This window comes from Artemia franciscana, chromosome 9 (genome assembly GCF_032884065.1).
Source record: "Artemia franciscana chromosome 9, ASM3288406v1, whole genome shotgun sequence".
Lineage (NCBI taxonomy): Eukaryota > Metazoa > Arthropoda > Branchiopoda > Anostraca > Artemiidae > Artemia > Artemia franciscana.
In genome coordinates this window covers 38,693,143-38,706,955 of record NC_088871.1, presented here as the reverse complement: position 1 = coordinate 38,706,955, position 13,813 = coordinate 38,693,143, and the positions used below count along the sequence as shown (strand labels likewise).

General features: G+C 38.0%; 1 protein-coding gene across 10 annotated transcripts in view; it reads right to left on the bottom strand.

Annotated features, from left to right (window-relative positions):
* The window catches only part of LOC136031388 (protein tramtrack, beta isoform-like), a 49,315-nt gene extending 40,502 nt beyond the window's left edge, over positions 1 to 8,813 (bottom strand). For 9 of the 10 annotated variants that reach the window (XM_065710919.1, XM_065710917.1, XM_065710913.1 and 6 more), the window contains exon 1: positions 2,450 to 2,640. The gene's annotated coding sequence lies outside the window, so the exon portion shown is untranslated. Of the gene's footprint in view, positions 1 to 2,449; positions 2,641 to 8,612 lie in introns of those variants that run through there. The other variant, XM_065710912.1, reaches the window with a different exon arrangement.
* Positions 8,814 to 13,813: the final 5,000 nt, after the last annotated feature.

The following is a 13,813-nucleotide window of genomic DNA, read 5'->3' as shown; positions in this document are numbered from 1 at the left end:
AGTTTTTCATTTTGGTAAATTTGCCGTCCCCCCTAACGTCCTTGTACAAGATATCAACCTATATTCTACTTCATGAATTAAAATCTGAGCCACTATGTCTTCAGTGTTTGGCGGGGGGGGGCTGACCCTTCTCTCAGTGGCAACAACTGAAGAAAATGCAGGAGTCGAAAAGCATTTAAAAACAAAGGAAGGCACTTTTATTTTTTTACTTTTTCCAACGTTATTTTTCAAATCTCCGGGAGCTAAATTGCCCTCCCCCCAACTGTCACCACTAGCCTCCCTCTGGCTGTCCACGTGTGAATTTGTGCTATGTCAAATTAGGCTAATTTATTCAGCCACACATTATTTATTGGCAAATCTAGTCCTAAAATTTTACCTTCCCCAATAGCGTCAATTCACGAATATATGCGCGTGTATTTTTCAAAAGCGAGAGGGCAATTTGTTGTTTTATCAATTTAGGGGAGGCAAATGCTACCATCGAATTCAAGGATGATATTGGACATTTTTTTGCCAATGTACGAACATGCGATTTTTTTTACTTGGGGAGGGAGGATATTATCCCAAATGCTACAATGTTTACTAATACTAAATATATTTTTCATGGCTAGCTTACCACCCCCACGGACGCTCTTAAAAATTCAAAGGGAGATTTTCATTGGACATCCTCACGTAATAACTACTTCCAACTGGGGCGTCTATTGTAGTTGTAAACTTCATTAAACATATGAGGGTACCAAGAGACTCAAAAGGAATGTTTCTTGAAACCCTCAACAGATGCTTGGGAAAAGAACCTTTTCAATCTAATTACGCTAAGTGTTGCAAAACTTCAAGTCACCCTGCTTTGAAATTAAATGGGTCCTATGCTCCGGGTTATTCAAACGAGGGACTATGTATTTCTCAACAGGTAATACAAGAACAAGCAACTTTCCACTAATAAAAGGCAATGTTGACATGGATCAATCAGGCACTGGAGGGGGGCTAAGGAACTCGGCGAAATCTCATTGTTTTCGTGTTTCCGAAAGAAATTCCTTCAAATGTGTGATAAATATCGGGAGCGTTCCAGAGTTCATACTCCACCCATCCGTTGTATTTACTTTGCATCCTTTCCAAAAATTCTTCGTTCTTACTCTAATAGATAAATGGATAACCAAACCATCCTGAGGGGAATGGGACCAGCGTTTGAGCTTAGAACAAGATATTTACAAAGCTTATAGACCGGAACTAGTCTACGACTGGTTGTAAATTACTTTGTTTACCTTTGCTTGAAGGGACGTTGTGATTAGGCCCCCTCCAAATCTTATAACTGACAATTCTCTGTATTATTTCACATGTTTTTCACAAATTTTGCCCACTTTTAGTTTTATAATTTTAAGAAAGTAATCAATATAACCAAAGATGCAATGATTTCGCTTCACATTTTTTTTTTGAGATTCCAAAAATGATCTCCCAAACCCCAATTGCCTGCAGAGAATGGAATAACCTAGCATGACCAAATTTTCCAGAAGGGTCGGAGGGTCTAAAGTAGGGATGCTGAATTCGGGCTTTTTTCATACTTGCTATAAAAAGAACTTAGTTATTCTGAATGTTAACCAATTCACCTAGGCTAATAAGTGAAATAAAAGCTAACCTAGTGTAATTTGCTTAATAAACTAATAAGCTAGCTATGGCTATTAACCTTGGTAAGAAATTGGGCATTTGGAACAGCCTATATAGTTTCGTATAGTAAGTAAAAAGAAAATTAAGCGAGTTTTTCCTTGCCATGTTTTTTGCGTAGGCAATTATTTTTATCTTAAACAGGTCATAAGCCTAGGGTATGTTTCAGTCTTGGCCTATTAATCTAATATTAATTAGAACAGGTCTAAGGGTCATAGATGATCTGACAAACAGAGAGCCTATGCATTTCTTATTGAGGGGAGAAAGGGTGCTAGCCTACTTCTTTGCATCTTCAATTAGACGACTTCTCACTGGGATGGACCAAAAGTATCTTTAGCCTACTTTTAAATATATGAAAATACTCTGAATTAAATCGCACATGATATTTTTATTACCCCATATCATAAACCAGTTATAAATATCAAGAAAAAACTAACAAGTATTTCCTCTTCCACAAAACACATACGTCAATCATTTGGCCTTGGAAAGGACCAGCCGCAGAACAAGCTGTTCATGTGTGAAAGCAGTGGCGATTCTTAAATTATTCAATGTAAGTTAGAAATAATGTATTAATGAGGTAAATATAATATAAAAAAAAACATTGAAAAACTGAGATATTTGAAAAAATAATTAGGCTGCGCTACTTAGCCTAATCTTCTCTGTTTGGACTTGGATGACGTCACATTTTCATGATGCAAAGTACACTTTCTTAGGAAAACAGCAACAAGTAAGTCAACTAATTACTCTACTAACACAATTACTCAAAAAACTAATTCAAGAACTTAAAAGCACTTACCAAAAAATGCAAAACAAAAACATAAAAACTAAAAATTTTGTCAGAGTCGTTTCACGGTTCCATTACAAGTTCCTTCTGTCTGAGTCTCGCTTGTAGCCTTTCGTCTGGGCAAGACAAGGGAAATATGGCCGACGGGAGCCCAGACCCGCCCCGTTTGTTGAGGTTGTATGCACGCCGAGTCAATGAACGATATCTAGCTCAGAAGGGAAATGCAAGTCAAATATTTTAACTTGGGTTTTTGGGATAGCTGTACCCTTGTCCCTTCACTTTTTTATCTGGTGATGCTAACTACGTTAACGGGATCGGCAATTTGAATGAAAAAACATTGCAGGTTTGCTAATTAAAAATGACTAAATTTATTGCCTAGTGCTAGATCACAATATTCGTATTAGGGATAAAGGATTTTCAGCAATCATTTTTCAAGGAACACTTCAGACACATTATGTAAATGTAAAAAAAAATTCTGAAAGAAGAGGGCAATGTTTTATACCCTGGGGAAGTCCTTATTAGTAAGCAACGTAGCTCGTCTAGGGTGCGTTATATTGAAAGAGGTAAAAGATGAAGGATTAGGCCCCACCCCTTCCAGGCAGGAGTGAGAACTTTTTATTCGTGAATAAAAATGATAATATCGCTCTTGATTCTTGTTTTCTTCTTTTTTGATAATTATTCCAAATGCGCGGGGATAGAGAGCTGGGCCAATGGCACCCCCTTGCTTTTCAAAAATACCTTTATTGGCATATCTATTCAAAAATCGAAAATCACCGTCCATACCACACCCCCACTAAATTTAGAAAAATACCCTTTTTGAATTTTCGTTATAAAAAAAACATTCCACATTTTTGTGAATTGGGACCCTTGCATGTGTCTTTGCGTATCCTTTTTTTATCTCAAGTCTAAATGCGTATTTGCATATGGCGGAGCGGAATATGTGAGCAAATGTACTTACAGAGTATGTACTACGAACTTGTGTCGACAAACTCACCCTTCTCTTAGTAAATTCTTTTGTATAGAGTTGACGAGAGTCAAGGGCCGTGATTAAAATTGGTAAACGTAGATACAGACTCAGAGTGTCGTAAGTGGAGACCAAGGGTCCCATCCATAGCGATGTCCCATTAGTTTTATTGCGCATAGTTCGTTATAGGCCTATACACAGCTGTTTCTCTCGTGAAAGGTGTTTTTTTTTCCGGAATTAATTTGTACCTGACAATTGTCATTACTTAATAGGATTTTTCTGGAAATTCCTGCCCTTTTAAGCTTTTGATATTACAGGGGAGGGAACAGCTAAAATCCCAAGCCCTGCCCCCGCCAAATCTAACAAATTTCATCATTTCTTTGTATTTTCAAATGGTTTCTTTCAACTTTTCCATATTTTGTTGCTTTGTGACAAATTCTGCCGAGCGCCTCCCTAGAATGAATTCAGGTGCAAATAGCATACCTGCTTGCAAATACTTTTAGATTAAGTAAGTAAGTAAGTATGACGGTAATAGACCCTCAAGGTTCAAACCAGCGGTACTGATCTCTGTTTCGTGGCCTTTCAGCCATGAAGTGCGACGGGGGGGGGGTGTCAGGGGTGAGCCGTCTTGTGCTTTCGCACACCCATCCTGCTTACCTGCTTAGCAGGTAAGCATTTAGAACTCTTAGATTCGAAAGCCAAAAGACAACTTTTACATCAAAGGCAGCGCAATAGCGCTGCCTAAGTAAAGAGCGATGTGAGCACAATGTAATAATTATTCTTTTTTGTGTTTTATACAAGGGCACCTCGTATAGAAGGAATTGTAGAAACTTCGAAAGGGGCTCATTCGATCGGAAATCTATATGGCTAGTGCCCTGTTTAATAGTAGAAAATGATTGGAGGGTAACTAGCTCCCCCCCCTCGCCAAACACATCAAATCAAAAATTTTGAGTTGCCATTTTATCCAGCGTAATTGAAAGGTCCAGTAATTATGTCTTTGAGGCTGACGACCCCCCTGCACAAACCTCAGGGCAAGGGGTGTAAGTTATGCCGTTGGGGCACATAAAGTTTTTTTTATAAAAAGGATTGAGGTGTAAACCTCAGAGGGAGCTAATTTGATTGGTAATCAGAAGTTCTAGTGCTCTTTTAAAGAGTCAAAGCGCTTGGACGGCAGCTACCCCCCCCCCCCCTCACACACACACGTTGTATTTTCCCGAAAAGTACCTGATAGAAATTTTGAGACATCCATTTGTAAAAAATAGTCCAAAGATCGTAGACAGCGCAATTGTGTTGCCTAAATAAAGAGTGATCGGGCACAATGCAGTTGTTTTTTTTTTTTTTATACCAGTGCACTTCGTATAGAAGAAATTGTCGTAAAAACTTCAAAAGGGGCTCATTCGATTGGAAACTGTAAGTTCTATTGCCTTTTCTAATAGTTGAAAGCGATTGGAGGGAAACCAGCCTCCCCCCATGCCCATCGTCTCCCCAAATACATTCAATCAAACTTTTGAGATAGCTACTTTGTTCAGTGTGGTTGAAAGGCCCAGTCATTATGTCTTTGAAGATTAACCCCCTTTCCCCCCAGGGCCCTCAGAGCAAGGAATGCAAGTTGTGCCCTGGGGGTATATACGTTTTTTTTGGAAAGGGTGGTCTCATAAATTTCGGAAGGAGCTAATTGGATCGAAAATAAAAATTTCTACCGTCCTTTTTAATAGTCCAAGGTGATAAGAGAGCAACTAGCCCCACTCAACGTCTTCTTTTGCCCAAATGGATCCGATAGAATTTTGAGATAGCAATTTTGTTCAAAATAGTCTGAAGATCATATAAAAAGGCCTTTGGGGTTGAAATAACCCCTCAGAACCTGGAGACAAGGACTGTAAGTTATGCAAGTAAAATGGGTGGTTGTGTAAACTTCTGATAGGGCTCCTTTGATTGGAAATTGTAAGTTATAGTGCTCTTTTTAGGAGTCAAAATTGAATTGAGGGTAACCAACCCCCCTCCCATGGCCATCATTTTCCAAAACTAACATCCAATTTTGAGACATCTAATTTCTTCTGCATTGTTCAAAGATCCTGTGATTATGTCTTTGGGGACGTAATTCCCCTCACAGCCCCAGAACAAGGGCTGTAAGTTAGGCAATTCGTTCACTGTTTACATACAGTACATGCTATTGAGAGAGCTATGCTTGCTTGACCTTTATTTTCTAAAAAAGGGTATCCAAGGTGGCCTTTCAGAGAAGTAGTGTTGAAATAAAGCAAAACACGTTATGTGTATACGAGTTTTGAAAAGGCTGTAACCCAGGAATGCCTGAGTATATTAATTTTGAACTTTGAGGAAATGATAAGGGAGATGATCAATCAACGAAAAGGCAATTTGTGCATGCTACTACTAATGCTGCTTCCGCTGCAACATTTATTGCTACTACTACTACTATTGCTACTTCAACTACTACAGTAGTAACCCCCGGATGGGTCCAAGCAGGTCCATATCCCTTCTAATCCCTGCCTGGACACTTTTTTAAAACACGAAACAGAATGGGGATTCTCAGAAGCCGTCATCTACATAACCAAAGTCATAGATGTAGATACTGTTAACTAGAGTTATAGATGGTCAAATGTTTTGCTTCCAACAGCACAATTTTTAGCTTCTAAGCAGTTTTTCATTGATTTTATGACATTTATGTCTGATGTATGAATTGAACGTGAGACCCATCATTTCCTATGGTAAAAGAACGACACATTACTAGACTGAGTTAACAAGTTATTGATGATATTATGTTCTTAGAAATATATTCTAGAAAACCAATTTGCTGTTTTTAGGACATTGGCCAATTGATGTTAAGCGTCATAATATCGTAGCAAGTTATTTGTGCAACTGATTTCTCAATTGGATCCTTTGTAAGCGTTATCAATGATCTGTTTCCGGGCACCTCCTTTGCCATCATTCCAAAAATATGTATGCCATTGTGATTTGAGATGATTATTGGAGAGACACATTCTATTTATGGTTACTGAAACTTATTTAGATCTCCCAAAAAAACTGTAATGACTACAACCAGCCACATATCATTTTTGCAATGTAATATTTCTGAGCACATTGGTTTTCCATTACCGGAACTGAGCATGAGTTTGGGTCCCGAAATTCCCATTCAGGACCAAATGCCTTCTACCAGAGCACAGTCCCCCTACATGGCCCCAATGCCCCCTTCCCCTGATTTTGTCCGGATTTTTAGGGGATGACTTTGATTTCTACAGTTTGGTCTTGATTTTTACGAGTTCGTCGGGGTTTCTATGTATTGGACATGATTTTTTAGAGGTTGGCCATGATTTCTACACTTTGATCTTGATTTCTATGGTTTGGTCTCGATTTCTATGGTTTGATCTGGATTTCTAGGGTTGGCCCTGATTTTTATGAATTCGTCAGGATTTCTATGCATTGGCTACGACTTCTATGAATTCCCCTGAATTTCTATGCATTGGTTTTGATTTCTATGAGATTTTTCTGGATTTCTATTGATCGGCCATGATTTCTAAAGTTTTGTCTTGATGTCTTTGGTTTGGTCTGGATTTTCAGGATTTACCATGATTTAATGAATTTATGTTGATTTAAGTGCATTGCGTATGATTTCTATGAATTTTTTTGGATCTCTGTGTACTGGTCATGATTTCTATGGGGTTTTTCTGAATCTCTATGTACTGGTTATGATTTCTATGGGATTTTTCTGTATTTCTATGGCCACGTCCTGATTTTTACAGTTTTATCTTGGCGTCTTTGGTTTGGTCTGGGTTTCTAGGGTTGACCCTGATTTTTATGAATTTGTTTGGATCTCTATGCAATGCTTATGGCTTCTATTAATTCATTCAGAATTTTTAAGGTGAAATGTAACAAAACAGAAGACACTTTGAAAAACTTTTAAGGTAAAGACGCTGAGACAGAGAAAAACCCAGCCAGACACACAGGCACGGAAAGAGACAGAGACAAAAACAAACACAAACATACAAGAATAGGCAAGCACATAGTTAGAAACACAGGCAATAAATCAAGGATTTGTCTTGCAACTGGCCTGTTTCAGGAAAATGTTTGATGTTAAATGCTAGAAACAAGCTTGAATCAGGAAATGTACTATGAGAAACCTTCATTGATTTTGAAAATAAAAGGGATTTTTAACAGGCTCATAGTAGAATTGGGTATGGCGTTCTGATAATGAGGTTGATACAGACAATTTGAAATGATTTTTGCGTAAATTTGACTGGTTTCTAGCAAATGGTTCTTTGAAGTGAAAATTTTTTGGAAGGGTGCCAGAGGACGATAAGTTGATAAAATTGGTAAGAATTACAGATATAAATCAAGGATATGCCTTGAAACTGGCATGTATTATGGTAACGTCTGATGTTACATGCTAGAAAAAAGCTTGAATCACAGAATTTACCCTGAGAAACTATCATTGATTTTGAAAATTAAGGGGATTTTCAACAAGTTCATATAAGAATCAGACATGGTATGCTACTACTGAGGTTGACATGGACAACTTGAAATTATTTCTTCGTAAATTTGACAGGTTATTAGCAAATTGTTGAGTCAAGTAAATATGTTTGGACGGGAACCATTGGGCAATATTTGGGATTTTTTTGTTCACGACATCAAGTTCTTTGTTCACATCCCTACTGCCGTCATCTATTAATTTACATTCATAGATGGCACCGTTTTTTTACTTTCCTGCCTAGGTGCTACCATCTTTTTTGCTAATCCCATAGATGGCAGCACAACTGATTTTTCATTTAGGTTACAATATCTTAACTGAGTTTATTTTGGGCTCAGTAAGTGTGCGCGAGGAGGTCGAGAGGGTCTTCAACCACCCTCAAAGCTATCGAGATGGCCCCTATAGTAAACTAAAAGGAATATGTTACTTTTTGAAGATGGGAAATAGCATCAATGTTCCAATAGCCTGAGAAGTTTATCTCGCACAAAAATTTAGTTTGTAGCGTCAAATCATGGCGAAAAGCACCTCAAAGTCTTTATTAGGCTGAAAAGAATGATGGGGAAATACCATTAAACCCACCTCTCAGAATCAGCGAGCAAGCCCCCAACATCCTAGTTATTTCTCGCTTTTGTCAGTCTAAACAAGAATATATATTAGCTTAAAAAACAATATGTTTTTTACCACACCAATAAATAAGATTTATGAAAGAATATCAAAGAATTTACACTTACGTGAAGGCTGGCATCGGTGTCGTCTCGCGCAGAAGGTTCGGGAACTTCAATTTTATAGGAATCAGGTTTTGAAACCCCTGCGACTTCACAACCTTGCTTGTGGAGGGCAGAATGCTCCTTATTCTCGCCGCTGTGCGTGGTCGATGAAGGTCCCACATCGCATACCCTTGTTTTTTTGGGGAAGGAACTTTTTGCTCTGAATTTTCCTTGAAAAGAAATGAAATTTTAGTTTTTCATGTAGTGAAAAATACAGCTTATTTGATCATTTATGGAAATAGCTTTTATAAAAAGGACATATATGGCTAAAATATATCTTATTTTTTTAGCGTTCAGAAATAGCCTCATTGCTCCCCCACCAACCTCAATGGGGTCCACACATAGGAAAAATGTGGCAATGATACAAAACTATGGGGGGGCAAAAATTGGCAAATAACGCGCAAACCCTTTGCTGTAAGAGGAATTGAAAGTTTAATAGGGTTTGAAGAGACTTTGCTAAGGGGGTAAGCCGAAAATAGGGTATTTAACAGAAATTTTTAAATTAGCAAATTACATAGATCGTAAATATTTTTGTTCCTCGATTAAATTTTGCTTTCATTCTCTCTATAACAAGCAATAGTAAAGGAAAATATGCGCCCCTTTTTCACGATTAAGTAGCAGTGAAAATCTATATTGCCCGCTTAAAATGGAAATATTTAGAATTTTATATTGTCCTCCTCAAAAATCGTTAATTATTTTTAATTATAACTCGTCAATTTGATAAAGAAAATGGTTCTAAATTACGAAACGTTCGTAATATCAGAACCGATGTTTTTTTGCAAACATTTAACCCTATACCAAAATGGTAGGGCTCACGGTAATTAATGTCTAACCCGAATAAGATGCAGGTGGTTACCCAATTGGGAGCTGTCAGAATATGTAACCAGTAATAGAAAAATGCGCTTTAATATGGAACATGTATTTTGTGATAAAAATTAGATAGACTTATCACTGAGAGAACCGTATAGAACCATAGTAGGTGAAATTTGGGTACGCGCAACTTTTTTTAGTGGGAGAGGGGGGGTTTATATAGAAAGAGACTCACTAGCATATAAGCAGAAATCTAATTCTTCTTCAAATTTCTATAGGCATCCATTTTAGAAAATCTTGATGTGTCACTTTGAATAATCTTATGTAAGACTGATGATGAAATTCGTTCTAGTACCCGTTTTTACGCCCCCCCCCTAGAGACAATAGAAAATTATCCGGTTCTCGTCAGAAGAATAGTAGACTACGAGACGCTTATGTTTCCTGGATACAACGGTACACCCTATGTTTACCAACCAGCCTTTGTTCCATGAAAATCAAAGATTTCTAGTCTGTATAACGGTTCTGGTGATAGAAAACGGTGAAAAAATCCCTTGTTTGCTGACACGAAATGACTGTGTGTGTAAAGCATGAAAATATTCTGTGATGAAGAATGGCGACCATGTCCTTACTTGAGGGGGGGCCTGAATGTTTTTTCCGGGGCCTCGCAGGTTTTTTAAAAATCAAAGAAACTATTTGGTAACAAGCAAACTCTATTACGTAAGAGCCAAAGAAGTCCTGATTTGGTAGGGTCCCTGAAGGTTTTTCCCTACGCCCTTAGTTTTTCAATCATAACGATCAAGGAAAACAGGATTTTGTCGGGTCCTCAAGGTTTTTCCTGCCACTCGTAGGTTTTTTAAGAGGAAACAATCTTTATTATGCAACAAGCAAACCCTATCACATAACAACCAAAGAAATCCTGATTTGGAGGACCCTTGCAAGTTTTTTAAACATTCCCTGTTACATAACATGCAAAAGTAAACATTCCATATTACGTAGGTGTACTATTCCGTTACAGGTGCGCTATAGTATTTCACAAGACCCAGCTGCGCGTTATGATGTCTTAAGGGACTAGTAGCTCCATCTGTACACCCCCTATGGGTGTCGTGGAACCCACAGGGTGGTCACTACTGTAGCCCTGGTTTATCCTTACTGTAGTCTTATTTCTACTCTCGCTTCGTAATTGTTAATTTTTTCTCTCTTTTCATTTTTTTTTGTCGTCATTCTATTCTAAACCCTAGTTTTATTCTTTTAGGCAGTATTTACTTCACTAGTCTTGGAATGTACTCTTTAACCCTCCTGTGCGTACTCGTAATTTGAAGGCTTTCAAGAATGCAAATGTTTTTAGCAGCTGGGAGTGCTAATAAGTCAAACTCACGTCTTCCAAATAATCAACAAATCATTTTCACTGATGGCTTTATTCTATAAAGCTCTGAAAAGGCTTTGTGAGAATTCGGGAAATATTTTGAGTTACAGCACTACTGTAACAGCGCTGGGGGATTTGTCGATTAACTATATCCGCACCAGTATCGCAATTTGCTAATATGCTTTCGCTAAATTAGGGAAGAGTGAACCATCCTTTATAATAGCAATCCTCATTGCGCGCCTCTTTCTTTAACACCAAAGCTGGTAGCGTTCATAATTATAAACCCGCAGCTATCAGACAGTATAGTCTTAGTCTGAGCCCATGCGCAGAAATATCATTCGGGTGTGCACACCTTTAGAAAAATATACGAGTAGGTGAATTATGCGGAGATGTCGCATAAGCTGAAGCTGAGGGCACTACCAGTAAGATGGTAGCAGAACATTATGTTCAATAATGAAAGAGATCATTGGCGATTTCCAAAAGCTTAAATCCGCTTCTGAGAATTTCACTCCCTACATTCCGACACTAGACGATATTTCACTGTTCTGGACCTCAGTGAAACGGCGACTTACAAATATGAATCCAGCAAATTAAACAAAACCAAAAAAAATGGACATGCCAAATACTTCTTCCAGAAAATGCTCTAGAAGCTATCAGATTGGACTGCAACTCCTTATAAGGGTAACCCCACCCTACCTCCTATCAACCTAAATTGAGATAAAATATTTCGTTCTGGTGAACAAAAATGATAAGAATTATCTCCCAGAGAGGTTCATTGGAGCATGAACAGCCGAAACCATAACTGGAGCCCCTGGTCAGGTTTTGTTGAATGTATTCTGCCAGCCTGCCGAGTAATTAGGCTAATGACAAGAAAAATTGAAACTCCTATCCCTCTTCCTACAGGGGCTAGACCAAATCACAGAGTTCACAAAGGTTGCTTGAAATTTCACGTAATTTTTGATTGATGTCTCCATTACAAGGATTTACAGACCCCGTTTACTTCTTTCCCAGAGAGGCCAAATCCATTCCAGACTTTAAAGGCATAACTAGGATATCAAAATTAGTTTCAACTCATTTTGGTTATCGTTAATAACCTCTTTTGTCAAATACCCTTATGACTAGAATTATGCATCCCTCACTACTCTCTTACCCCTCGTCCCATAGAGGCCAGACTAGGCCCTAACCACCTAAAGACGCAACTAAGGCCCTAGTTGTTGCCTCTCATCTAGGCTGACTCAGATTGAGCTACCTTTTCGTAAACAGGGTTGCTATCACGGTCAGTTGCTAAAGTGCTAAAATTACCAAATTTTGCGTGCTAAACAACGATTTTCGGTATTACGGGACAAAAAAATTGCGCAAGCCGCGACACCATTCGAGTGTATTTGGATTAGTTTTAGATCAATTTTTTCATCTTTTTATGTATGGTTGTTTCAAACTTCGCATTAATCTTTCGGAACGAAGATGGCAAAAAGGCGATCTCGATTATATCAACTTTGCGCCAATCCTTGGAAACAAATCCAGGAAAAAGGCCCTCCGAGCTTTTTGTTAATTCCTCCCTATTTTTTCAAAATCTTCCTTATTTCATCCAAGAAAAAGAAAAAAAAGTAGCACGACAGTACTACTAATCGGATACTTTAATGTAGCACGTACTACAGTGCGAGACATAATGAAATTAAATAAAAAAAACAAGTTTTTTCAACTGAAAGTAAGGAGCGACATTAAAACTTAAAACGAACAGAAATTACTTCGTATATGAAAGGGGCTGCTTCCTCATCAACACCCCGCTCTTTACGCTAAAGTTTGACGCTTTCTCTCAACTCTTCTTTTTAAAACAGTAAAAAACTTTAGCGTAAAGAGCGGGGCGTTGATGAGGAAGCAGCCCCTTTTAATTTTTTACGAATCTTTTTATTAGTAAAAGATATACGTAACTTATAAACTAGCTTACGTAAAAAAATTTTATTCTCATGTTTTTATTACACATATGAGAGGGTTCGCCCCCTCGTCAGTACCTCTCTCTTTACACTAAATCTTAAATTTTGGCCCAATTCATTAAGAATGAGCCCTGAATCACAAAAGCCGTAGAATAAATAGTTGACATTACTAAAAATACTTTAGCGTAAAGAGCGAGGTATTAGAAGGAGGTGAGACCCTAATATGGGTATTCATTTCTGTTCGATTTAAGTTTTAATGCTGCTCCTTACTCCCAGCTGAAAAAAACTTTTTCATATTTATTTTTTCATTGTTTTTTTTTAAATAATGCTAGTAAATCATGCGCTCCCTTCATGGAAATTTTCTTCCCCCATGACAAATTCCTCGATGAAAAGTTTCCTCTGTATATCCCCCTCTTTTCAATCCCTCCCCCCAACCAAAAAATCCTCCTGAAAACACCTGTACACTTCCCAATAACCATTACTATATGTAAGCACTGGTCAAAGTTTGTAACTTGTAGCCCCTCCCACGGTAACTGTGGAGGAGTAAGTCGTCCCCAAAGACATAGTTATAAGGTTTATCGACTACGCTGAATAAAATGGCTATCTCAGAATTTTGATCCGTTGACTTTGGGAAAATAATTAGCTTGGGAGGGGGCCTAGGTGCCCTCCAATTTTTTGGTCACTTAAAAAGGGCACTAGAACTTTTCATTTGCGTTAGAATGAGCCCTCTCGCAACATTCTAGGACAACTGGGTCGATACGATCACCCCTGGGAAAAAAAACAAAAAAAAACAAATAAACACGCATCCGTGATCTGCCTTCTGGCAAAAAATACAAAATTCCACATTTTTGTAGATAGGAGCTTGAAACTTCTACAGTAGGGTTCTCTGATTCGCTGAATCTGATGGTGTAATTTTCGTTAAGATTCTATGACTTTTGGGGGTATTTCCCCCTATTTTCTAAAATAGCACAAATTTTCTCAGGCTCGTAACTTTTGATGCGTAGTACTAAACTTGATGAAACTTATATATTTAAAATCAGTATTAAAATGCGATTCTTTTG